This window comes from Protomyctophum parallelum, assembly GCF_964188405.1.
Source record: "Protomyctophum parallelum genome assembly, chromosome: 15".
Lineage (NCBI taxonomy): Eukaryota > Metazoa > Chordata > Actinopteri > Myctophiformes > Myctophidae > Protomyctophum > Protomyctophum parallelum.
This window is the reverse complement of record NC_139710.1, coordinates 33,089,166-33,117,099: the sequence shown is the minus strand read 5'-3', so window position 1 is coordinate 33,117,099 and position 27,934 is coordinate 33,089,166.

Genomic DNA, 27,934 nt, shown 5'->3' with positions numbered 1-27,934 from the left:
CTAAATAGCTCCCCCCCTCCCCCCTTAATTAGAGCCATTATAAGCTTCAGTTGAATTTTTCTTTTTCTTAAATGTGCTTATAGGAATTGGAAAAGGCCATATAGTTGAACAGAGCAAAATAAGCACATGTATAACATGTAGCTTTTCAGGACACCGGTTTTATTGACTTGACCCAACGCCATTATCCCAGCAGTTATACACTAAGGGAATGCATGCTTTATACACTAAGGGAATGCATGCTTTAGAGATGAATGGATTGAAAGGATTCTATAGCTTGTGAGTATCTCAGCCCATCTCACCTATTTAGCCCCGTATTGGACTTTCTGGCAGATGTCTTAAAACTGTTTAAGTGCCAGGACCGTAATCCCGTCTTATGGACGTCTTTGCAATGGGTGCCAAAGACGTATTAAAAAAAAAAAAAAAAATACATTTTACATTTTCTTTTTTTTTAACAATTTAAAAAGAAAACGTCCTCTCTTTCTTTATAGAGTTTTAAGGGCTGCATGGGCAGTAATGGGGCTGAGCCAAAACAATAAGAAAAATCACACCCGTGTGAAGTGAGTGGTGCAACTCCGTGTGGGGGTTCCGGAGGGGGGGGGGTTCCAGACCCACAGGAACGCACCCAGGGTGCCGCCCCGATTCTGGCGAGCCGCCCCGCGTCCAAAACGGTTGAGAAATGACAGAGTTACCGTGTGCGTCCCTCTACTATAATGTACTGTACTGTCACTGTACTGTACTGGCACACCCGAAATCACCATATATACAGTTAATATGTGCATGTGTTTGTGTGTGTGTGTGTTAGGTTGCGCACAGGTGGTGAAAAACAACCGTGCTATTTTCGTGCTCAGACGCACCCAGCCACCCACCCAGAGACACACATAGTCACTTAACCCATTCTGACCTGAGATCAGATTCTAAAAATGTCTGTTTGAAAATGACAGTTTTCTGAAAAAGCTATGTTTCTATGTAAGTCGTTCTTCTATTTTAAAAAAATAGCAGACCTACAAGCTCGTAGCGCACCACCGAGTGGCGCGCTATGAGCTTGTAGATCTGCTATTTTTCAATAGCTAAAGCATGACATGATGCTAACACCAAAAGGGGTTCCTGCCCAAAATGGGTTTTAAGGGAGTGGTTGCACCACTTAAAAAAAGTAAGAAAAAAAAAAGACATAGTAGCGTCTTTGGGCCGGCGGTGACGACCACAAATGCCAGGGCCGCGATGTTCTGTGCCAGTCCGAGCTCTTTGAACACACCACATCTACAAGCTCACAACGTGTCGCATTGTGAGCTTGTAGATCTGCTATTGTGAAAAATAAACGTGTAGGAAAAAAAGCATTTTAAATATACACAACTCATGCACAAAATATTTTCAGAGGGGGGTATACGAGGACAAATAGTTTGTATTGATGTGTCCTTGACATGAAAATGTTTGAGAACAACAATTCTCTAATCAGAGTAATGCATAAAAATGCATCATGTTTTGCATTTAACTCAGTCATAGCATAACTGGATAAAATCAGAAAAGGAATGTAGGCTTTTTCAGAGTTCAAATGATCCACAAATAATGTGTCAAATCATTATTATAAGCTTTAACAGAAGTAAAAAATGTAATTAAAAAATAGTACACTACTACAGTGTAACTTTTCCGTGCCAAGGACCCCCAAAATTGACACTAATTAGCCCGCGGACCCCCATTTAACTCTTGAGAGTGTACAAATGGAACCAAATGGACCCTAATGGTTCCTTACTATCCATCATAGCTGGGGGACCCCCTTGAACTCCCTGAAGGACCCCTGGGGGGGTCCCCGGACACCACTTTGAGAACCTATGCACTACTAGTACAGTATATGTTGTTGTCAAATATAGTGAACGGAGCATATCTACAAGGTCGTAGATGCAGCTATTTTCAAAGCGCATGCATGCATTATAGCCTAGGTCGAGGATTTGTAAAGTTTTGCAAACAAATCTGATTACAGAATCGCTGTGCTGATTATATGAATGTACGCCAATGAAGGCCTACAGTACAGTACTGTAAAGTGACCTCTTGTATGGGAGGTCGCATTGACACACCGTGGTGTGTTGTTTTCCAGGAAAGGCCCGGTTTGCAGCAGTGAAGCCAAGGTGATGCAAAAGAGTAAACAGTGACACCCCCCCCCCCCTCCTCCCTGTGTGTGTGTGTGTGTGTGTGTGTGTGTGTGTCTGTGTGTGTGTGGGTGCGTGCCATAGTGGCGACTAACAGGGCCATTAAGGGCAGTGTTGGGACGGACAATGGAGGTGAGAGGGGTCACACCCTGGGACAGCGGCCAGCTGCAGGAGGCCGTCAGGTCGGTGTGTTTGCCTAAACTCTTCCCCAATGCACCCTGCGTCCCGCTAGCTCCTCGCTGTCCCTCCCTGCATCCCGCTAGCTCGCTGTCGCTCAACTGACTACAGGCTGCGACTGTTTACCTCGCCTGGAGGTTTCCCACACCCTCTATATTATATATATCTCTATATTTCCGTTGCTTTCAGGCAGAAACCTCTCGTTTCCATATTCAGTTTTTATGTAAATTGAATCCCTGTAATTGATCACACTACTGTCCAAAGTGTGGCCCGCGGGCCAAATGCAGACCCAAAAAGAAAGAATATTTTGTTATCGTTGAGTCGACACACAATTCCATGCTGTTGGCAAACGTTGATAAAAAATTACAATTCTTGTAAATTAAGTAATGTAGAAGTTTAACAATAATGTAACTCTTGAGAGCGTAAAATGAAAGTGGACCCTAAAGTCTCCATACATGGGGACCTCCTGGAACCCCCTCAAGGACCACTGGTGGTCCCCGGACCACCTCAACCACTGCCCTAGAGAGCCTGGGTCATGCCTGACGTTTCTTCGTTGCCACCGTCACAAAGATATCCTTATTTGGCACTATATGATAAAATTGTATTTCATTGAATCTTAATTCTCTCTCTTATACTCAGTTTCCACTGTGTTCTTTAGCAATTCTGTCATGGTTGTATTAGCGTTTTAGACATGGAAGTGAAAAGTGATAAAATGCCCATAAGTAAGTCGGTGACAGGGATGAAGGTTTGAGCAAAGCAGCTTTGCATTAACAGCGCTGTCAACGAAGGCAAACGCACCGCAATCTGTAGTTCCCAGTAGGTGATGTTTGATAAGGTTCTCGAATGTACTTCAGTAACTCAATCAGTCTCTTTCAATCAAGCACTGAAGATCTTATCGCTCTGTGTGAGTGCAGGCATATGCATAATGAGTGTGTGTGTGTGTGTGTGTGTGTGTGTGTGTGTGTGTGTGTGTGTGTGTGTGTGTGTGTGTGTGTGTGTGTGTGTGTGTGTGTGTGTGTGTGTGTGTGTGTGTGTGTGTGTGTGTGTTTGTGGGGGGGGGGGTTGTTAACAGGGTTGTGTATTTGCCATGCAGTTAAGATAACAAGTCCAACACTTTGCATATCTCTGTTCTCTCTCTTAGGGAAAGGGACAGTCGACTGGACGAACACTAACATTTATACACAATACAGTCTGCAGACATTCCTGTGCTGGCAGTAGCAGCTAGTAGTACTAGCCTTGGGACCCAACGGTTCCTCAAGCCATGTGGTGTTTGTCTCTAGTCTCTAGTCCCAGCCAATATGCCATTAAAACATTGTCTCTAGGCCCAGGCGGTGGCGTAACCGTCTGGGCACCCGACTGGTAATCCAGTCGCAGTGTGCCGCGGGTTCGACTCCCGAGCCCGAAACGGCCTTTACTGCATGTCTTCCCCCATCTCTCTCCCGTTTCCTGTCAGCCTACTGTCTGTCCCTTAAAAAAAAACAATAAAAGGCGTAAGCCACAAAAAACATATCTTAAAAAAAAAAAAACATTGTCTCTAGTCCCAGCCCAATATCCCCATTAAAACATAGTCTCTAGTCTCAGCCCAATATCCCTATTAAAAACATTGTCTCTAGTCCCAGCCCAATATCCCTATTAAAAACATTGTCTCTAGTCCCAGCCCAATATCCCTATTAAAAACATTGTCTCTAGTCTCAGCCCAATATCCCTATTAAAAACATTGTCTCTAGTCTCAGCCCAATATCCCTATTAAAAACATTGTCTCTAGTCCCAGCCCAATATCCCTATTAAAAACATTGTCTCTAGTCCCAGCCCAATATCCCTAGTAAAAACATCGTCTCTAGTCTCAGCCCAATATCCCTATTAAAAACATTGTCTCTAGTCCCAGCCCAATATCCCTATTAAAAACATTGTCTCTAGTCCCAGCCCAATATCCCTATTAAAAACATTGTCTCTAGTCCCAGCCCAATATCCCTAGTAAAAACATCGTCTCTAGACTCAGCCCAATATCCCCATTAAAACATCGTCTCTAGTCTCAGCCCAATATCCCTATTAAAAACATTGTCTCTAGTCCCAGCCCAATACCCCTAGTAAAAACATCGTCTCTAGTCTCAGCCCAATATCCCTATTAAAAACATTGTCTCTAGTCCCAGCCCAATATCCCTAGTAAAAACATCGTCTCTAGTCTCAGCCCAATATCCCTATTAAAAACATTGTCTCTAGTCCCAGCCCAATATCCCTAGTAAAAACATCGTCTCTAGTCTCAGCCCAATATCCCCATTAAAACATTGTCTCTAGTCCCAGGCTCCCAGCCCAATATCCCTAGTAAAAACATTAAAATGTCCCGGCCTTCAACATTAATGACCAAGTTGTCCCGGTTTTCAGCACAGTAAACACTTGTTTTGACTTGAGAGCGTGCATATAAAGTAGAACAATTCATTCATTTGTATAGCAAAAATAGCAGATCTGCAAACTGGCACGATGCAATGAGTTGTTGCATCGCAATTTTCTGCATCGGATTTAAGTGAGGGTCCCAGTTTGGGTTTTTGAAAAACTGCCCATAAAATAATCAGGAGCCAAATCTCCTGTTTGTGTAGTGATGTAGACACCCCCATGACGCTAGCATGTTGCCAGAGGGACTTACCTCCAACCCATGATGTGACCATGGGGTGTACCCCATGATGTGATCATGGGGTACACCCCATGATCCAACCCGTGACGCTGAATGCTGAATTTGTTACTCAAGTAAAAGGCCGGTAATCACATTTTAGTAAAAGAACGTTTTCCTATCAAAAATGGATCCAAAATTCCAAACACAACTTTCTGTGTAGTGCTCTCATAATAGCTATAATCTTATAGCTAATCTGCCAGCAGTTTGTTAGTCGAGATAAGCTGGCCTTTGTTCGCACAGAGTGCTGACGTATCGCTCATTTTGTTTGGGGGGGGGGGGGGGGGGGGGGGGGGGGGGGTACATCATATTTTACTATGGTCTCACTGTACCGCCAAAACATTATTGTTGTGTGTGTGTGTGTGTGTGTGTGTGTGTGTGTTTGGGGCTGCAGCCACCCCCCTCCCCCCATGATAGCCAGCTGATGGTTGTCGTGGTTACTCAGACTTTGAATAGCCTAGAATCAGCTCTCCTTGCAATACACAGCCATCGTCTGCAACGTTGATGCTGTTTGTTTGTTTGTTTGATTGATTGATTAACGTATTTATTAACAGTTTTCAGAATTACAGTACATTACAAGCACAACACAATACAATGACTTAACTGTGAGTGGACGACCCAATAAAGCACTATAGACTTGTTTACAAGAGGGTCCACCTTGTTCAATTCATCATGAATTGTTTTGGAAACAAAGCAACTTGTTTTAAAGTACACTCTCCCAATGCTCTATATACGAGGAAGTGTGGATGACACTTAGTAGTAGTTCAAAGATAGTTTTGTTAATCCAACTAAGTAAAAACTAGGCAAAACTTGGACCCAATCAAAAATAACGAAGCTATGAGAAATTGCTTTGGAAATGTAAACGTATAGCCTACCGTATGTTCTCATGCCAATACAGCTCCATTGAATTGAATAGAGAAATATGACCCCATGTACAGTATATATGTAATCGACAGGATATGTTTAATGTCACCTTCTGTTAAAGGGAACTACAGTTTATGCACTGAGCCTATATGACCCATGGACAAACACTATCTATGATTAGCCTATGACCAATAAGGGTGGCATGCGTTAACAACCGCCTTTTATCTTCTAGTATTGGCTTGAGATGCAATCATGCGATCAATTACAATGTTGGGCCAAGCTGTACTCATACAATAAATACCAGGCCGGCAAGCAGTGGTGTCCTGACTCTACAATATTCAGATTCAAGTTGGGAACATAATCATAACATTCATTCATTGGGGGGGGAAAACACTTGGCACTCTCCTGCAAACTTTCCTCTGATTTATTTATACATGTTTTGGTAAACAAGGGACCTTGATCAGGACACACACGATGACCCTCAAGTCACATGCAAATGTTATATAGTCCAATCCACATGATTAGAAAGTTTTTCTTTTCACTTTTCCTTTGACAGACTACCGGACTGGATTCAAAACTTTTACTTGAGTAAAATTACAAAAGTATTGGCATCAAAATAGAGGATATGTGAAGTTATGTGGGAAACGCCTACTCCCTACTGAGTGTCAAAAAACTACTTTCTGGCCTTGACAGCCCATACATCCAAACCTCCTATCTGATTGCATTAAACAATGTTATACAATGTTAAACTCACTTTGCCCATTCACCTTGCCACTGGCACTTACTATTAACTTTATGCATGCGCATAACCTCTATATACTAAAAGTAAAAGTACTCTATAGGCCTATGCTAAAAATGCAGGTCTCTAAACTACCCCCCCACCCCCCCTAACTCCCCCCTGTCAGGTGAAAAGAAGTAGCTTGGACTCCTCATGCATAGAAGGAAGCATGAGGTCAGTCCGCTGACCCCACCAGGTTGGCAGAGGAAGTGTAGCGCCCAGGATTACATTAGATAATTGACACTGGGTGGAAAAAATGGGTTGTAAAATCGTGGGATACATTTTTTAGAAACAACAAAAGTTGTTGAGTAAATGGACTTAGTTTAATACTTTCCACCACTAGGCGGATTAGGCAGCTGCATGCAGTGCAGACACATTATTGGATTGGACACTCACAGCCCCAGCTGTACAGCTGTGGAGACTGGAGAGGCTGAGCTCTGACGCAACATCATCTGATGCAACATTGAGGCAAGATATCCTGCCCTAACATGCTGAACTTGTCCGTTATCTCTCGTCAAAAGCGACACATTTCTTCATGTCTCTTTCCCCGCCTATAGCCTCTTCCTCATTTAATCTGGACTGATGATCAATTATAGTAGGATTTAATGTACGTTAAAGCAGTGGTTCCCAAACTCTTCCATGTCAAGGACCCCCAAAATGACACTCATTATAGCCTGTGGACCCTCCATTCGAAAATATGCCAGGGACCCCCATAAGAGAGAGATTTGTGCGGCTCTAGCAGTGATTTTCAGCCATTTGCATTTCAAGCAAGGGCCCCCCGGTTGGACCTGAATTAGGCTACGGTCATTTGGTTCCATTTGTACACTCTCAGAGTTACAGACCCATAAGGTTCCATTTGGTTCCAAACTATCATTTAGCTGGGGGACCCCCTGGAACTCCCTCAAGGACCCCTGGGGGGGTCCCCGGACCCCACTTTGGGAACCACTGCTTTAAAGTGAAGTATGGTAAATGTATGGTGGCTTGATATTAATGTGAACTGACTTTCCCCCCTCCCCATTGAGTCTGGGTGTTGACTTTTCACCTCTGAAGTTACATGTGGATACTGCCCTCTGGTGTTACTAAAAGCACATTGCATTGCACTTGGCATCAACACGGCCAATGTGTTGGCTACTGTAGTAGCTTTTCAAAAAATATATTTGTACTAAGGCTGTTCTGCTGTCATGAAAGTTTATAGTTAGAGAAATTCAAAGTCCAGCCGTCTGCTGTCCATCCTCTCCCACCCCTCACTGGGGATAATTCTGGGAGGAAAACAGAAACGGGGCGAGTAGTCTTGTTACCGTTCCATTCCATGTTGATGCGTTATAAACAAGTTAATTATAATACATGTAGGCCTACCAGTATATTAAATGACTATTTTAATAATTGATTATGTTTGTAATAGATTCAATCTCTGAGTTCAATTTACTGCTGCACCCCTAACTCTTTGTACAACATTTACAGATGTATTTTGCCATCCGGAATTCTCAAAGGGTTTGCATATGATCCAGACTTCAGACGTAGTAGGTAAGTAGGACATGACATGAGTTTTAGAGGTTGGTTGGGAATGGCCTCTCTGCATATTGTACTCTTTTAAAACAGGGTAATGTTATGAGCTTCCAGGACCTGAAAGACACATTTAATTTACATAATCAGGACCTCTTTAGGTAGCCTACCTACAAATCAGAGACTATTATGCAGATAAGATACTAGCCCCTCTCGGAACCCTCCATAAAGCTTTTCTGAAATTTGGATGTCGCTTTGTGTAGGGTTGCTGTACATATCTATATTTTCGTATGGGAATTTTGGAACGCGGACATAAATATGCTCGGTAACATCATATCTGCGCCGTTTGACGGCCTGTTTTCCTTTGAGGGCTTCTGAATCTGTGAACTATAAGTACATATACATACCGCTGCGAATATCTCCTGTGGCACGGAAAAGTTTGACCGATTTGGTCGCTTTGATTCTTCTTGTTTATTGACATCCAATTGTACCGCCTCCCGATGTGCGGTTGGCTTGTGCCGGCTACGTCCCTGCCTCTGATCTGCTCTGTCATAGCTATAGCGCCACTAGCTAGCCAGATAGGCGGTACAATGAGGTGTCAATAAACAAGGAAGGAAAAGAAGAATCAAAGCGACCAAATCGGTCAAAAAAAATAAAAATACTTAACGGCTTCCGCGCCACAGGAGATATTCGCAGCGGTATGTATAGGTACTTATACTTCACAGATTCAGAAGCCCTCACACGGAAAAAAAAGTCGTCAAAGAGCGCAGACAGGCGTTATCCACGGTGTTTATGTTTTATTTATGTCCGCGTACCAGGTGGCAGGGTAGAGCTGGAACAGGACCCCATGGTCTGGGTCTAAAAAATGTCAGAAACTTCAGTACCATTGGGTTCTGCTTGTAGGGCTAATAAGATACTAACATGCAGGATAGTGAGATCATTGAGCTTCTCCAAAATGCTTACATGCAAACTCTACCTATCAAAAGATTAAGATAGTTTCAAATGTATGTTCTTCAAAACTTGAAAAGTAATTGCTGTAGCCCTATTTACTACAGCAATCAGCAAACAACCTTTACAATTGTTTTAGTTGCCCAAAGATTCAATAATTCATAATTGTAATTTTGGCTATTGGCTGCCATGTATTCTTTTTGGAAAAATATAAAAACTAAATGTGACAGATGGAAAAGGGGACCGTAGGACCTGGGAGCCTCCGCCTAAAGCAGACAGAGTTCTCAGCTCTCGTGAGATCAGCATGAACTAGCGTTTGTTCTCGTTGTCACCTGGCTGTCAGTTGAATGCGAGCGTCGCTTGCCAGCACCCCCCTATGGCCAGCACCCGGCCGTGCAAACCAACTTTACAAGGTGTTACAAAAAGGCAGGTTATGTTTAAATGTGTTTAGAGACTTAGGCCCTCATTTATCAATCGAGTGTAAAATCTGCCACAAATTCGAGTGCAGGTTTCGTAGTACACCCACGTCTCCACGGCATTTATAAAGTGATCGCAAACAGCTGATCCTTCCTTAATTTCGTTCTCACGTTAATAAATGTCACGGCTGAATTTGATCTGGCACGCCCTAAGAAATCAAGCCTCGCCCTCGTTTTTGCGACCTGAACCACTGCTATACGATCTGGAAACCATGGTTACCGTAATACCGTGCCTTTCTGCCCGCCTCACCCCCCTATCTCATACACACACACACACACACACACACACACACACACACACACACACACACACACACACACACACACACACACACACACACACACACACACACACACACACACACACACACACACACACACACACACACACACAAGCTGCACGCACACGCAACTTGCAAGCCCAACTAACTGGTGTGTTGTTAAATAAATAAACAACGAACACCTGCATGAATTAAATAAAGTTGTAGGCCTACCCTGTCTGTTCCCTCTCACCTCGCTTGCCTTGCTGTCATGTCCACGCACGCACGCACCTACATGACACATTAAATAAAGCTGTCTGTTTCTCCTCTCGCTTCGTTTCCCTTGCTGCCCGCCTCACCCCCGCACACATATCGCAATTTTTCACTGTGTGTTGTTAGTTGTAGGCCTATATTAAATCATTAAAGTATTTTTAATTTAATATACAACAAGATATATTAGTGAACGAAAACCTGAACCTGTGAACCATAATTAAATAACAAATAGGCACACACACGCTGCTGTTTTGCAGGTGCTCCTCCTGTCCAGTGTGTCTGTCTGTCTGTCTGTCCTTTCTGTCTGTCTCTCTCTATCACAGTGGTCCGTCCGTGACCAACTGACCATGCACGTTCCGACGTTCGACAGTCTATTTAGATTGCCTCGCAGACGTTAGTCACTGCAGTGCCCGCCGGCCGGGCTGTCAACTGTCATATGAATGTGCAGCAAAAACCGTATATAGCCTCATGTGGCTGGTGGTTGCTTGGCTGGGTAATATACCTATATATCTCCGATGCAGTTCCCACTTGCGCTGGGAGCCTGGCACGGTACATTTGGCATTGAGCGACGCGTCGGGTTTATTATATTGCACATACCGTAAGAAAGACATCGGCCTTCATGCTGTAGATTAGGCTACAGTAGGCTATACCACGTTGGGACTGCTGCACTATACTCTCCAACGTCCCGTCATGGAAATATTTCAGCACAGACAGCCCAAATCCTCGCATGTATGCGCTCATGCAAAACACTGTTTAAATGGCTTAAGCATCTCTTGCAACATTGTTTTTAATTGCGCTATTTTATCTCCTACTAATTTCATATGACACATGTATTCCTTAACATTTTTATTTATTTATTTTTTACATGTAGCCCATATACATTATACGTGGGTCAGTGACGTGACACCCCAAAAAAAGTGTTTTTTTAAAACCTTTAAATAACAGGAATAAAAATGATTTACTTTTGTTCTACTCACTCTCATCTTTATGGAAACATATTTAGTTTTTAGATATTTTATTGGAATCAGAATTTATTCAGCATTTTGTTGTACTTGTGCCTAAAATCGTCATATGGTGTGACATGACAATAATTGTTTATAAAATGAAAATGGAGTACAACTTTCTTAAGTTGCTCACTTTATCAAAGTCCTTTATCATAACTAACCTGTGATCCACTATAGTTTTGTGAAAATTTATTAAATCTGTATATTATTTTCGTAATCAACACTCAATGTGAGGCCCATGTTATCGGTCTTTCAATATATTTTGCATTTATTGTGACAAAACTTTCTCTAAAATTACACAAATATTTGTGACTCTTCCTTAGACTATTTGCTATGTAATCCATAAACATTAATGGTTTCATCATTAATAAAGGTATGATTTTTTCACTATTTGGAACGTCACACCAAATTATTTAGTGTCACACCGTATGATCATATCTTCATTTTTCAAAGCAAACTGTGTTTTAACCTACTTATTAGTGAGTACTGAACTTTACAGATTGATTAAACAATTACTCAGGAAAAACAGCAACAGGAAAATTGCTTTAACATTGAATAACATGGCAATGACTGAATAAAACGAAATTAAACACAATTTATTGTGGATAGTTGCAGATTTTAGGTGAAAATGTTTAAAACAAATGTTTAAATGGACAAAAGAAACATGGGACTTTGTTATATATGGCTATATCTGTAGGAAATTACAGTTTGTATCATATGGTGTCATTGGTGTGACAAAAAAGTCATATGGCGTGACAGGAAAACAGTCACACCATTATGATGAAGTGTCACACCATATTACGTTTTCTGCACTTAACATAACCTTGAGGCTACTAGCTACACATTAGCATGCTACCAACATGCTAGCTATAACAAAGCAACATAGATTTACATGTAATTATGACCAAAAAATCTAATACCTTTAGCTTTTTTAATGAAAAAGGTGTCACACCCACAGACACTTGGAAGAGTCGCATTTGTCAGCGTTCCAACAAGATCGTATTTATTTTATGAAAATGTTAAAATGATAATTCACCACAGACACCTGTCATGCTATTGTAATGCAAGTGCTGAACAGCCTTACTGAAGAAGTACCTCTCTATCCCAATGGGTGTGTAAACAATTGCCTGTTGAAATTTCCCAAAATGGTGTCACACAATATGATTTTGGTTTGGGGGACAAAATATTTTTGATCAGAAATGACTGAAAACATTATGCTTGGACTTTGAAAAGATTAGGCTCACAAATAGACATCTATATTATATTTATGGATTTTTTTAAAGAATTTTAGCATTTTTTTCCTTAGTTTTATTTAAGTTCCTACTTTGAGAAACAAGGCCAGGACAGTCGCACCATATGAGTTTTGCTGTGTTTGGTTGACAATTCTGAAGAAATGAGGAATGAAATGTTTTAATCTTGAGTATGTTCACATGGACCATAATGTCCTGCACAATATTCAGAAGGTTTTTGACAAATATATTTCTTATTTATACATGAGTGACACTAAGGACAGCCAGGGACACCATGTCACGTCACCCACCCACATACCTTTTATATAAACATTTTAGGAGTGAATACATATATGTTTAGATGCCTGTGACAGCCTCTCAGCAGTTCAGACAAGGCTGCTCCGCTTGTGTAAAACAGAAAAACAGCGTACGCCAGCTGAAGAGTAGACGTGACTATTTGTCCTACTCAAGTTCAATTTCAAGCTTTGCCGGAAATGTTAAATGCCGAAAATGTCGGTAATTTCGGCGTGCGCCCATATTTTGGCGTACGCACGGTTGATAAATGAGGGCCTTACTGGTGTCACTGTGCTTTTAGAAACTTGGTGCTCTACTAGCCTGGATCCAGCCCAAAGATCCCGCCCACTCTCTGAGTGGACTGCATCTCTTCAAGCTTCAAGAAAGCTACAGTCTGATAATCAGGCTAGTGCTGTACTGTTGTGGGCCTGGCAATGTACAGAGTAGACTACACGTGGACCCAGAGCACAGAACAGAGGTATGAGTCTCACACTAATGTTTGTAAAGTGTAGTTGTTTATTTGTGCTTGTTTGTAAAGTGTAGTTGTTTATTTGGGCTTGTTTCTAAAGTGTAGTTGTTTATTTGGGCTTGTTTGTAAAGTGTAGTTGTTTATTTGGTCTTGTTTCTAAAGTGTAGTTGTTTATTTGGGCTTGTTTGTAATGTCTAGTTGTTTATTTGGGCTTGTAAAGTGTAGTTGTTTATTTGGGCTTGTAAAGTGTAGTTGTTTATTTGGGCTTGTTTCTAAAGTCTAGTTGTTTATTTGGGCTTGTTTGTAATGTCTAGTTGTTTATTTGGGCTTGTAAAGTGTAGTTGTTTATTTGGGCTTGTTTGAAAAGTGTAATTGTTTATTTGCGCTTGTTTGTAAAGTGTAGTTGTTTATTTGGGCTTGTAAAGTGTAGTTGTTTATTTGGGCTTGTAAAGTGTAGTTGTTTATTTGGGCTTGTTTGAAAAGTGTAATTGTTTATTTGCGCTTGTTTGTAAAGTGTAGTTGTTTATTTGCGCTTGTTTGTAAATAAGTGTAGTTGTTGTTTATTTGGGCTTGTTTCTAAAGGGTTTGTTTCTGAGAAAACTGAAGCTCCACCAAAAGTAAGTGCTATCTTGACATAGCCGCAATTCACAACTCTAGATTTTCTTTTTAATGGGATGAATCTAGAGTTGCAATGCCCTCCATTGACTCCATACTCCTATCCTCTTTCAATCTGACGAGCTATTGTTTCATAAAAATCACACCAGTGTGAACCGAGTGGTGCAACTCCCGTCTATTGGTTCTCTGTATCATTCCAATTTGTATCGTTCCAATTTCTTCTCTGTATCGTTCCAATTTCTTCGCTGTATCGTTCCAATTTCTTCACTGTATCGTTCCAATTTCTTCTCTGTATCGTTCCAATTTCTTCTCTGTATCGTTTGCGTCCAGCAGGTGGCAGCCATGTCACATACTTCTCTCGTTCCAATTTCACACATGCGCACACCACTCATGCTCATGGTTACAGGTACACAGGTACACAGGTACACAGGTACACAGGTACACGGACATTGCAAGCTGGATGTAGGAGTGGTTGCACCACTAAAAAATTAACTGTAGACATGTTATGAGCTACTTTCTCCCCCCCCACTTCCCCTCACTGTATATGTTTTCCCTTTTTGCTTCCTTTATGATTAATTCCTGTTCTGTTCTTTAACTATATAGAAGTGTCTATTTGTACGTCTCTAAATGTTTTGATGAATTGAACAATGTGGACCCTGTTGTAAACAAGTGTAATGCTTAATTGGGTCGTCCACTCACAGTTAACAGTCTTTGTAGTTTGTATTGAGTTTGTGCTTGAAATGTACTGTAATTCTGCAAACTGTTAATAAATATTTCAATCAATCAAAAAAGCCATTCTATGCATGTGATTATTTTCCTAAGTGTTGCAGTTTGGAAGCACTCGTTTTCATTAACGGGTCGCGCTGCTGCCTCCTGCATTATGTGCAAATTCGAAACAGGTGGTACACAGGGCCGTTCAGTGAGTTACGACGAGTGCTTCCAAACTCCAGCACTTAGAAAAATAAGTGGTTGAAAATATTGGTTGTTTTTCACAACAGTCACTGTTGCGCAGCCTAACGCGCATATTAACTGTATATATGATTTGGGGTGTTACAGTACAGTACAGTACAGTGACGGTACAGTAGAAAGACCCCCACACCAACTCTGTCATTTTTCATTGTGTACAATTCAATATCGTCCCCCATGCCTTATCCCATGTGTTCTCTTCAACCACCTACTCAGAGTTGTGGTACTTGTGTCGGAGGAGGGCAGAGGGGTTGCTGCAACACTGGGCCAAGGTGATGACCTCTGCCAAGGTAATGACCTCTGCCAAGGTGATAACCTCTGCCAAGGTAATGACCTCTGCCAAGGAGGCAGTGATATGGGTCGGTGCCCACTGTGGTGCTGAAAAAAACCCACCATGCCATCATCACTCACTACTTCTGGCCCGGAATGCAAAAGGACATTTAATAGAAAATGGGTAGGGAACTAAAGTCAACTCATATTTACAGTCACTGCTTTACTTTATTTAACTATTGTCTTTCTTAAATTAATTCATACAATGATTCTGTGCGCACTCTCTTCCTTCAGATACAACAGTGTCCTCCATGTCAGAAGCGTGCCTCCAATTTTAAAGGAGAAATGCCAATACAATCTCACAAAGTGCTCATGTATACACCTGTGGCCGGGTGGGAGCAGTGTGGGGGTAGTGAGGAGTAGAGTGGGCGTGTCTCTGGTGTCAGTGGTGTGAACTAAAACTTCAGTGGCACCAGAGGAGAGAGAGACCAAACATATCGGGGAGAAGGCTGCAGCAAAGCCGTGTTGCTCACAACGGGAGAGAGGGTTGCGAACAGGGCTTCGATGCTAAAGTGTTCGGGTGAGTAGCCTTAGCCTAAAAGAGGGCTTGCTTCTGTGATCGCTAAGTTTGACATGCAGTATGTTTAGTTAACCAAACTGAATCTGTATCCCGTAGGGACGACAGTCCGTTTCCGACGAGGAGAGGAGGCAGGGAGTTAGCAACTCGCACTGAAAATGGATGTCTGTGTCATCATGGACTATTTTACAAAGTGGGCAGAGGCCTACCCTCTTAAGAGCAAAAAAAGCAGAGGAGGTCATTGATTGTGTGTTAGATTTTCTATACACATTCAGTCAGTGTACCTCAAAGGCTGCTTACAGTCCCAGTTAGAATCACCACACAGCCTCCTTCCACTGACCCCTCTGAGCCTCCACCCTCTACTGACCTCATCCAGACCCTCTGAGCCTCCAGCCAGGGCTGGTCCACCCTCTACTGACCTCATCCAGACCCATTTACCTTCCAGTATTCTGCTGTTAGAATGTACTGTGTACAAATGACTCGCATTATGTTTATTTCCAGTCATTGATGACATCTGGGGACAGTTGGGGGAAATTGTGTGGTCCTCCTCCCAGCCAACACTCCCCACTGACAGGTATTTTACTATTTCAAGTTTTCAAATGTATATATAAAAATCTTTTGAAAATAACTGATCTACATTGTATTATTAAATCATTAAAATAGAATGTGTTTCACGGTGCGACTCAAGTGGGACCCAAATGACAGGCAGGAGCAGAGAACACTGATTTATTCTCAAATGCATACAAACAGGACTGGAACAGAACATCTATACTCAAGCAGATAAGAGGGGACATGGGGAACTGAGGGTTTAACCCATTTATTCTACAAATGCTTCTAAATCCTGACAGTTTTTAGTTCTCAAACATTTTCATGTCAAGGACCCCCAAAAATATCTGTATTTGGTCATGTTGTTCCAGGGACACCCCAGAAGCAAAGATATGACTTAAAAACGTTCACTCTGAAAGAATATACGTTCAAAGATTTGTGCCACATTTTCACGATTAACAGGACACAGGTGGAGAAAACTAGTAATCACAGGGAGGTGAGACAAGACAGGCAAAACAGTAAACACTATACTAGTGCATCACTACATAATAAAAGCACACAGTTCATGCTATAGTTCATGACAGTTCAGTTCAAGACAGAATGATTTTAAATCGGAAACAGATTTGAACACCATTATCCAGGCAACAACACGTGCAGTGTCTGCTCATGAACACTAGATGGTGTCCAAACAGTTTGCTCGGTTTGTCAACCATCACACCAGGGTGTTACAATTTACAATTTACAATTTTACAATTTAGGCATTTAGCAGACGCTCTTAATCCAGAGCGACTTACATTTAAGCAAGAACAAAAGCATGGGAATACATCACATAAAAGCATTTATCATGAGACATGCGTAAGCTAAGAAGGTAACAGTGGAATATCTATATGATGAAACTATACATACACTATACATAATAAACTATACATATTCACTACTATGCTATACATATGTACTATGGCGTGCTATGACTATATACAATACAATTATAGTGCTGTCTACATAACATGCTATAAGTCTGTGTCAAATGCTATCTAAGCCAACAGAAATGCTATCTAATCACTCGTGTCGTGTGTGAGTGTAGTGTGTGTGTGTGTGTGTGTGTGTCCGCTCAAAAACGATACACCCACAAACACACACTAGTACACTACCATAGAAAACATAAAAACATGCACGCACACGTGCGAGCGCGCGCACACACACGCAAAGTCAATCAATGTCCTGTCATCTTAGTGCCATCACACCGGTAGAAACCAACGCCTACCTCAAAACGCGCTTGCCCCCATTTTTGTTTTAGGATCAGGCATAGTTTTACCAAGGTTCAGTTCAGGAATAAGGTTAGGTTTAGGCATAGTTTTACTGAGGTTCAGGTCAGGAATAAGGTTAGGTTTAGGCATAGTTTTACCGAGGTTCAGTTCAGGAATAAGGTTAGGTTTAGGCATAGTTTTACCGAGGTTCAGTTCAGGAATAAGGTTAGGTTTAGGCATAGTTTTACTGAGGTTCAGGTCAGGAATAAGGTTAGGTTTAGGCATAGTTTTACCGAGGTTCAGTTCAGGAATAAGGTTAGGTTTAGACATAGTTTTACCGAGGTTCAGTTCAGGAATAAGGTTAGGTTTAGGCATAGTTTTACTGAGGTTCAGTTCAGGAATAAGGTTAGGTTTAGACATAGTTTTACTGAGGTTCAGGTCAGGAATAAGGTTAGGTTTAGGCATAGTTTTACTGAGGTTCAGGTCAGGAATAAGGTTAGGTTTAGGCATAGTTTTACCGAGGTTCAGTTCAGGAATAAGGTTAGGTTTAGGCATAGTTTGACTGAGGTTCAGGTCAGGAATAAGGTTAGGGTTAGGCATAGTTTTACTGAGGTTCAGGTCAGGATTAAGGTTAGGATTAGGCATACTTTACGGAGGTTCAGGTCAGGATTAAGGTTAGGTTTAGGCATAGTTTTACTGAGGTTCAGGTCAGGATTAAGGTTAGGTTTAGGCATACCGTAATTTCCGGACTATAAGCCGCACCTGAATATAAGCCGCACCAGCCAAATTTAGGGAAAATCCCATATACAAGCCGCACCGGACTATAAGCCGCACCGGACTATAAGCCGCAGCTACGTTAGCTCAGAGCCTGAGATGGCTCTGCGTTAGCTGTAAAAATCCATAGATTAGCCGCACCGTTGTATAAGCCGCAGGGTTCAAATCATGGGTAAAAAGCCGCGGCTTATAGTCCGGAAATTACGGTAGTTTTACTAAGGTTCAGGTCAGGATTAAGGTTAGGTTTGTTTAGGCATAGTTTTACTGAGGTTCAGGTCAGGAATAAGGTTACGTTTAGGCATAGTTTTACTGAGGTTCAGGTCAGGAATAAGGTTAGGTTTAGGCATAGTTTTACTGAGGTTCAGGTCAGGAATAAGGTTAGGTTTAGGCATAGTTTTACTGAGGTTAAGGTCAGGAATAAGGTTAGGTTTAGGCATAGTTTTACTGAGGTTAGCGTTCCGAGGTGCATGCTTGGGGCTATTGTCTTTTTTTCTCACACCCACCCTCATGGCCTCATCTTCTCTTTCCCTGTCAAGACAGGTAGAGTGGATTTCACACACCTGCCTTGCACTCCATTCTTTCATTAGGCTACTTCTATTCAAACCATGTTTGTTTCTTTGTCAGATTGTTGCGAACGCAGTGAGCCACTTACTATGCCAGCAAGGGCTGAATGTCTGTGTGTCTGTGTGTCTGTGTGTCTGTCTGTCTGTCCCGCTGTTACACCACCCGCCCGCCACCAGAGGGCGCAGCTGTAGCACACACACACACACACACACACACACACACAGGGCGCAGCTGTAGCACACACACACACACACACACACACACACACACACACACACACACACACACACACACACGAGCTGCGTTCGCTTCCCGCGTTTGCGCGTCTTACTTGTATCATGCATGTCCCTGTGTCCAACTGTCTACGAGTTTGCCTGCATTAGCCTATTTCGGCTATTTTTGTGCATGGAATTTAATAGAATAGAATATTGGAAGCTTTGGTAGAACTAAAAACTGTCAGGATTCAAACGGCCTAAAACTGTTTAAACTGTAAATGAGTGTCTCTGTGACTACCATTGAATTAGGATTAATGGTGGGTTAGGTTTAAAGACATATTGAAGCTTGCATGGTCAAGGTCAAGGTAAACTTCATTGTCCACAAGGGAAATTTGTCTTTTTCTTTCACCCCAGCTACAGCCACACATCAATGACAAACAAAAATACATTACAGAGGGAGACACAACATTACACCATAGCACACATGATGTGGATAATCTAGCCTCACACAGTTACTGCTGTTTCAGAGCCTCGTTCAGCATCTTAGTTGATACAAACGATTTTTTAAATCTGATGTACGTCCACTTTGGTTCTTTTGTAGTACAAACTCGGCATTTAAAACATTGGTAACATCCATGTTTTAAATGCGCGGCGGTGTCAATACCAGGACAACAAACTAGCCTATCATCACCACGTATCTCAATATTTAAGCTGTTTGTTTCTTTTTTTAATGAATTAACTAGGGCTGTCAATCGATTAAAATATTTAATCTGATTAATCGCATGATTGTCCATAGTTAAAGGTATATTCAGTGATTTCACTTAATTCAAATATCACTTATTTTTTTGTTTTGTTGTGATAATCCTCCCTACTATAGAGTGTGCTGACCATATAAGGAGTTCCTCCCTGTCCCCAGTTAACCCATCTGGGGGTCAAAAAACCTTAGGTTTCGTTTTTTACTCTCTATCCTGATTGGACGAAAGGCTGGGTCCCACAGCCAAAAACGAAACCTAAGGTTTTTTGAGTGAAATCACTGAATATACCTTTAACTGTGATTAATCGCAAATTAATCGCATATTTTTTATCCGTTCTAAATATACCTTAAATCAGTGGTTTTCAAGATTTTTCATATCGAGGTCCATTATTTATTCTGCATTTGAGCCACGGACCACCATTTGATGACATTTAGTCTTCCAGACCCAAACTAAAGAACTGTATTGATGTTGGCCAATGGTACCATTTCGAGAGATAACAGGCCATGTTGATCAAAATAACATGTTTTCTAAGTTTTCTAATTGTGTAGACTTAAATTAACTTAAGTAATGCAGCTGTTGCAATTATTCAACTCTTCAGTGTAAAATTGCCATGCGTCTCTCAACCATTCTGTCAAACTTCACAGTGCGTTAATCGCGCGTAAAAAAAAATAGTGCCGTTAAAAGGATTGTGAGTTAACTAGTTAATAGTGCGTTAACTTTGACAGCCCTAGAATTAACGCTGCTCTATTTGCTAGCTCTACAAGCTAGGAGGGTAACCGGAAGGACTTGCCCCAAACCACACTCACCCCCATTTTCCTGCGGACCCCCCCCCCCCCCCCCCCCCCCCCCCCTGATTTTAGTTAAAAACACTCGCTAGAATATATATTCAAAGATTTGCGCCACATTTTCAAAAATAGCATGCCTACAAGCTCGTAGCGCGGCACTCGGTGCCGTGCTATGAGCTTGTAGATCTGCTATTACTCAATAGCTAAAGTGTAATATAATGCTTAAAACACCAAAAGGGGTTCCCGGCTCCCGCCAAATTGGGTTAAGGTTAGAAATATAAGGTTAAGTTTTGCCATATATAGCTTTACTGGGGTTATGTTTATAGGAATAATGTTATTGGTTAAAATCATGATTTATCCATTTAAACAAGTTCCAGATTGCAGCTTTAATCACTTTAAGGATGGGCCGCTATGGGGCTGCACGAACAACTGAAAAACTAAGAATAGCAGTAACCCAATATTTTGCAACATTAAACGGTTCAATAACGCTCCACGAGCTCGTGCCTCCCTCTCATTGTGACAACACTCATACAATCCATTCTGTGTACACACACACACACACACACACACACACACACACACACACACACACACACACACACACTGACAAAACAAAAACACCGCACGGAGCGGAGCATATCGTGTGAGTCTCGGCCTGTTGCTGCGCGAGGAGTGACATCATCCCAACACATGCAACGTGCAAGCCTCGAGCTCCCCCCAGGCCTGCTGACTGAGGGAGGGAGAGCCATGTTTTACGGCAAACCGGGGGGTGGGGAATAGCCGATCTACAAGCTCCCCTCGCTCTGCCGCCGCGGCACGCCGCGGCACGCCGTGAGCCTGTAGATCTGTGAAATTCTTCCACCGGCACACACACTGTGCGGCAAGTATATCCCATTCTGAACGGGAACCCATTTGGTGTTAGCATCATGCTATGCTTTAGCTATTGAAAAATAGCAGATCTACAAGCTCAACATTGTAGATCTGCTATTTTTGGAAAAATCGAAAAACGACTGACATTTTTTTAATCTGATCTCAGGTCAGAATGGGTTATACGTGAGGTTGAGGCCTTCGACATTCATCAGCACATTGTGTCATTTAGGGGCGAGAGACATTCATCAGCACATTGTGTCATCATTTAGGGGCGAGAGACATTCATCAGCACATTGTGTCATCATTTAGGGGCGAGAGACATTCATCAGCACATTGTGTCATCATTTAGGGGCGAGAGACATTCATCAGCACATTGTGTCATCATTCAGGGGCGAGAGACATTCATCAGCACATTGTGTCATCATTTAGGGGCGAGAGACATTCATCAGCACATTGTGTCATCATTTAGGGGCGAGAGACATTCATCAGCACATTGTGTCATCATTTAGGGGCGAGAGACATTCATCAGCACATTGTGTCATCATTTAGGGGCGAGAGACATTCATCAGCACATTGTGTCATTTAGGGGCGAGAGACATTCATCAGCACATTGTGTCATCATTCAGGGGCGAGAGACATTCATCAGCACATTGTGTCATTTAGGGGCGAGAGACATTCATCAGCACATTGTGTCATCATTTAGGGGCGAGAGACATTCATCAGCACATTGTGTCATCATTTGGGGCGAGAGACATTCATCAGCACATTGTGTCATCATTTGGGGCGAGAGACATTCATCAGCACATTGTGTCATCATTTAGGGGCGAGAGACATTCATCAGCACATTGTGTCATCATTTAGGGGCGAGAGACATTCATCAGCACATTGTGTCATCATTTAGGGGCGAGAGACATTGTGTCATTTAGGGGCGAGAGACATTGTGTCATCATTTAGGGGCGAGAGACATTCATCAGCACATTGTGTCATCATTTAAGGGCGAGAGACATTCATCAGCACATTGTGTCATTTAGGGGCGAGAGACATTCATCAGCACATTGTGTCATCATTTAGGGGCGAGAGACATTCATCAGCACATTGTGGCATCATTTAGGGGCGAGAGACATTCATCAGCACATTGTGTCATCATTTAGGGGCGAGAGACATTCATCAGCACATTGTGTCATCATTTAGGGGCGAGAGACATTCATCAGCACATTGTGTCATCATTCAGGGGCGAGAGACATTCATCAGCACATTGTGTCATTTAGGGGCGAGAGACATTCATCAGCACATTGTGTCATCATTCAGGGGCGAGAGACATTCATCAGCACATTGTGTCATCATTTAGGGGCGAGAGACATTCATCAGCACATTGTGGCATCATTTAGGGGCGAGAGACATTCATCAGCACATTGTGTCATCATTTAGGGGCGAGAGACATTCATCAGCACATTGTGTCATCATTTAGGGGCGAGAGACATTCATCAGCACATTGTGTCATCATTTAGGGGCGAGAGACATTGTGTCATCATTTAGGGGCGAGAGACATTCATCAGCACATTGTGTCATCATTTAGGGGCGAGAGACATTCATCAGCACATTGTGTCATCATTTAGGGGCGAGAGACATTCATCAGCACATTGTGTCATCATTTAGAGGCGAGAGACATTCATCAGCACATTGTGTCATCATTTAGGGGCGAGAGACATTCATCAGCACATTGTGTCATCATTTAGGGGCGAGAGACATTGTGTCATCATTTAGGGGCGAGAGACATTCATCAGCACATTGTGTCATCATTTAGGGGCGAGAGACATTCATCAGCACATTGTGTCATCATGGGCGAGAGACATTGTGTCATCATGGGCGAGAGACATTGTGTCATCATGGGCGAGAGACATTGTGTCATCATGGGCGAGAGACATTGTGTCATCATGGGCGAGAGACATTGTGTCATCATGGGCGAGAGACATTGTGTCATCATGGGCGAGAGACATTGTGTCATCATGGGCGAGAGCGTTCTCGCAGCATCGGAGGGTTACAGTAGGGCCCCCTCTAATTGCTTTATCCCATTTTGTGCGGGAACCCCCTTTTGGTGTTAGCGTTATGCTATGCTTTAGCTATTGAAAAATAGCAGATCTACAAGCTCATAACGCGCCACTGAGTGGCGCGCTACGAGCTTGTAGGTCTGCTATTTTTGAAAAATCAAAGAACGACTGACATAAAAACATAGCTTTTTCAGAAAACTGTCAGGATGTAGAAGACATTCTTTTAGAATCTGATCTCAGGTCAGAATGGGTTATGTAATAATACGCTAGCGGCCGGGCGATGCGCCCTTCCCTTCCGGCCCGGCGGAGCCGTGGACTGAATGTAGATCTGCTCCGCTTCGGGCTTTCCCTCATCATCTCCTTCGTTCTCCATTAAAACATTCTGACCTGAGATCACTGCCACGCACATTCACATGATGTATCCCTCCTGGTATTAATAGCAGTGCATGGAGAGTATAGGTACATTTACTCAAGTACTGTACTTGAGCATACTTAGTTTAGACTAGTCATTGGTTAGACATGGGTTAAGGTTAGGTTTAGTTTAGACTAGTCATTGGTTAGACATGGGTTAAGGTTAGGTTTAGTTTAGACTAGTCATTGGTTAGACATGGGTTAAGGTTAGGTTTAGTTTAGACTAGTCATTGGTTAGACATGGGTTAAGGTTAGGTTTAGTTTAGACTAGTCATTGGTTAGACATGGGTTAAGGTTAGTTTTAGTTGAGACTAGTCATTGGTTAGACATGGGTTAAGGTTAGGTTTAGGTGTGCTGCCCCGTGGGAGGTTAGGTTTAGACTAGTCATTGGTTAGACATGGAGTTAAGGTTAGGTTTAGGTGTGCTGCCCCGTGGGAGGTTAGGTTTAGACTAGTCATTGGTTAGACATGGGTTAAGGTTAGGTTTAGTTTAGACTAGTCATTGGTTAGACATGGGTTAAGGTTAGGTTTAGGTGTGCTGCCCCGTGGGAGGTTAGGTTTAGGGTGAGGGTTTGAGATAGGTTGTAGTTGTAGGACCAATTACTAGTCTAAACCAAAAACTCTCTAAACTAAGTACTGCACCCGTACTTAGGCTAACAGATAGAAATATAGCCTAATACACACAGACTATTATTTGTGGGTTGGCAGTTCTGGGCACCAGAACATTCTAGGCACCAAGGAATAGTGGGCACTACAGGGACATATATATGGGCTCCAAACTAGAGTGGGCATCAGGGCTCGGAAGAGTGGGCTATATTTCCCCAAATATGGCCTCCAAAAACCTAACCCCAATAGTCCTAAACCATCATGATACGGTATACATTACTGCAAGTGTTGAAATCCTCAGTTTGCATTTATTTGGCTTAGTCTTTAGCTGTTTATTATTTTTAAAGCAATCCCTTGCTGTAAATTCTGAATATCGCAGGCCTATATGTCATAATTGTTATACATGTGCCACGTCGGGGAAGAAAAATAAAAAGCTCCGGAGGGATGGATGGGGGGGGGGGGGGGGGGGGGGGCATGTCGGTGGCCCAGGGGCCCATAATGTCTAGATCCGCCTATGAGCGTGAGGCAGCACATGAGAGGATGGGGCGGGGGCCCTTTTGTATGTCGGTGGCCCAGGGGCCCATAGTGTCTACATCCGCCCTATGATCGTGAGGGATGGGGGGCGGGGGCCCTTTTGCATGTCGGTGGCCCAGGGGCCCATTATGTCTAGATCCGCCCTATGAGCGTGAGGCAGCACATGAGAGCCATATAGCATTGTGTCAAAGCACTCTGCCAGCCTAAACACCAAGCCAGGTGACTGTTCTCAGGATGGACGTTTATATCCTGAGAGAGAGAGAGAGAGAGAGAGAGAGAGAGAGAGAGAGGGTGTTGGGGAGAAGATCCACAGCTGTGCAGGTTGTCACTGCTGGATCACAGCCAGTGGTGGACAAAATATACAGTACTATAGAGCGTTGCAGTCCCGCCACCTACCATGGCCCAGGAAATGATTCATTTTCCTCATAGACATTTCAGAAAGTATTTATTTAAAGACTTTTTAAGCGTCGTACGAAGCCAACTCTTGTCGTGACAAATCTTGACAACACTTTTTGTTGTTTTTATTCTTTGTAATTATTTGTTTGGTCCAAAATATTGTGTGTGTTGTCATGATTTGTCACGACAAGACTTGGCTTCGTACGACGCTTAAAAGGTCTTTCAATAAATACGTTCTGAAAAGCCTCTGGGAATAATGCATTGGGATTCATTTCCTGGGCCACTCGTCGTTCTGAAAGGGGGAGGGACTGCGACGCTCTATATAGAGCAGTTTTCAAGTACTTGAAAGAGACCAATACCGGTCGAGGCGTTGTATGTCCTGCCCTGCTGTGATTGTGAATAAAATACGTCGTGGAGCATTAAACAAAAGTGAGTTGTGAGCCCTTTGCTTTTCTTCAAGGACCCCCCACTTTGACACTAATTAGCCCGCGGACCCCCATTTGAAGAGATATGCCAGGGGACCCCCATAAGAGAAGATTTATATGGCTCTAGCAGTGATAGAGATATGCCAGGGGACCCCCATAAGAGAAGATTTATATGGCTCTAGCAGTGATAGAGATATGCCAGGGGACCCCCATAAGAGCAGATTTATATGGCTCTAGCAGTGATAGAGATATGCCAGGGGACCCCCATAAGAGCAGATTTATATGGCTCTAGCAGTGATAGAGATATGCCAGGGGACCCCCATAAGAGAACATTTATATGGCTCTAGCAGTGATAGAGATATGCCAGGGGACCCCCATAAGAGAACATTTATATATAGAGATATGCCAGGGGACCCCCATAAGAGAACATTTATATATAGAGATATGCCAGGGGACCCCCATAAGAGAACATTTATATATAGAGATATGCCAGGGGACCCCCATAAGAGAACATTTATATAGAGAGATATGCCAGGGGACCCCCATAAGAGAACATTTATATATAGAGATATGCCAGGGGACCCCCATAAGAGAACATTTATATGGCTCTAGCAGTGATTCTCAACTCGTTTATTAGGACCCTCAGTTTGACATACATATTGGTCTTCAGACCCCCCATTTAATGGCATTTCTATTTCTGGGAGGGACCCCCAATTTATATTGTAAAATCAATGTAAATTAAATGTGAGTGTATGGAACCAAATGGAACCAAATATGGTTCCATTTGTACACTCTTTGAGTTACAGACCCATAAGGGTCCATTTGATTCCCAATTTATCATTTAGCTGGGGACCCCCTGGAACTCTCTCTCTCTCTCTCTCTCTCTCTCTCTCTCTCTCTCTCTCTCTCTCTCTCTCTCTCTCTCTCTCTCTCCCCTGGAGGTCCCCGGACCCCACCTTGGGGAACCACTGCTATAGACAAAAGAGATTAGTTTGCACCGTGAACCAAACTACTGACTTTCTTAGAGACGTTTGTTGATTTATTTTAAAATGTTTACCTTTATTTTTTATTTAAAGAAAGAAATCACAGTTGTGCCTGCAGCAAGCCTAGCTAGAGGTGTTGTTTCTTGTCTCTATGAGACTATCCCCCGCAGAGACCCGGGTTTGGATAAGATCAGGGCAGGCTGGGAGGCCGAATTGGAGATCGATAGATGTTCACAATCACCAGGGAATCTGTCCCACATGTTCTGGTCTTGCCCCAAATTGATACCATTCTGGAAATCTTTCTTTGCCATAATTTCTGAGGTGCTGGAGACAACCATTTTGCCTTGCCCCCAAATTGCAATTTTTGGAATCCCGGAGGAGGATGTAGTTTGTGTGTGTATATATATAGGTTTTTCTTATTTATTTATATTTTTATTTCCTTGTTTTTTTATTATTATTTTTATTTAATATGACTTTGTTTTATTTTATTTACCTATTTGTATTATTGTTAATCTTATTTTTACCCCCCATTGAAGTTGTTCATTAATCATAACCATATATGATCCCTTGCTTTGTATCTTAGTATCTTGTCTACCTATTGGTTCTATACCTGTGTATACTGTATGTTGTGTGTATTGTTTTGTACTCAACCTATTGGTTTTATACCTGTGTTTATATGTTGTTTGTATGTCTGGCCTCGTGGGGAAAGATGGTGGGTGGAGAGGACTGGGAAAGGAGTTGTGGGAGAAAATTTAAAAAAACCAAAGTCGTATTCTCTGTCTGTGGAAATTGCATATACCATACTCTTTGAATAAAAGTTACTTAAAAAAGAAAATCACAGCCTCTAAATCCTGACCTAAGGTTTCTGAAAAACTTCAAATATTTATATAGCAGCATCAAAAAAATTACATTTTTGAATACTGTACATACTGTACAGAACCCAAATATGGGTTCCCGGCCTGAGGGGATAAGATACCAATAGGGGTTCTTAATGTAATTCGCTCTGGATTAAGAGCTTCTGCTAAATGCCTAAATTGTAAATTGTAGGTCGATTTTGGTGTGTTATGTGTCCTTTTGTTCAGTCTTTCATTTTGCTCCTGTCGTGTGTGTGCCGTGTGGGAGGGCTCTGCATGACAGGAGACATGGGACATGTGTCCCCTTTTGATCCACTCAGTAGTCACTCCCCCCCCCCCCCCCCTTTTGATCCCCTCAGTAGTCATGTTGTTTCTGCAGTGGCGTGCACAGACAGACATTTAGAGGGGCAGGT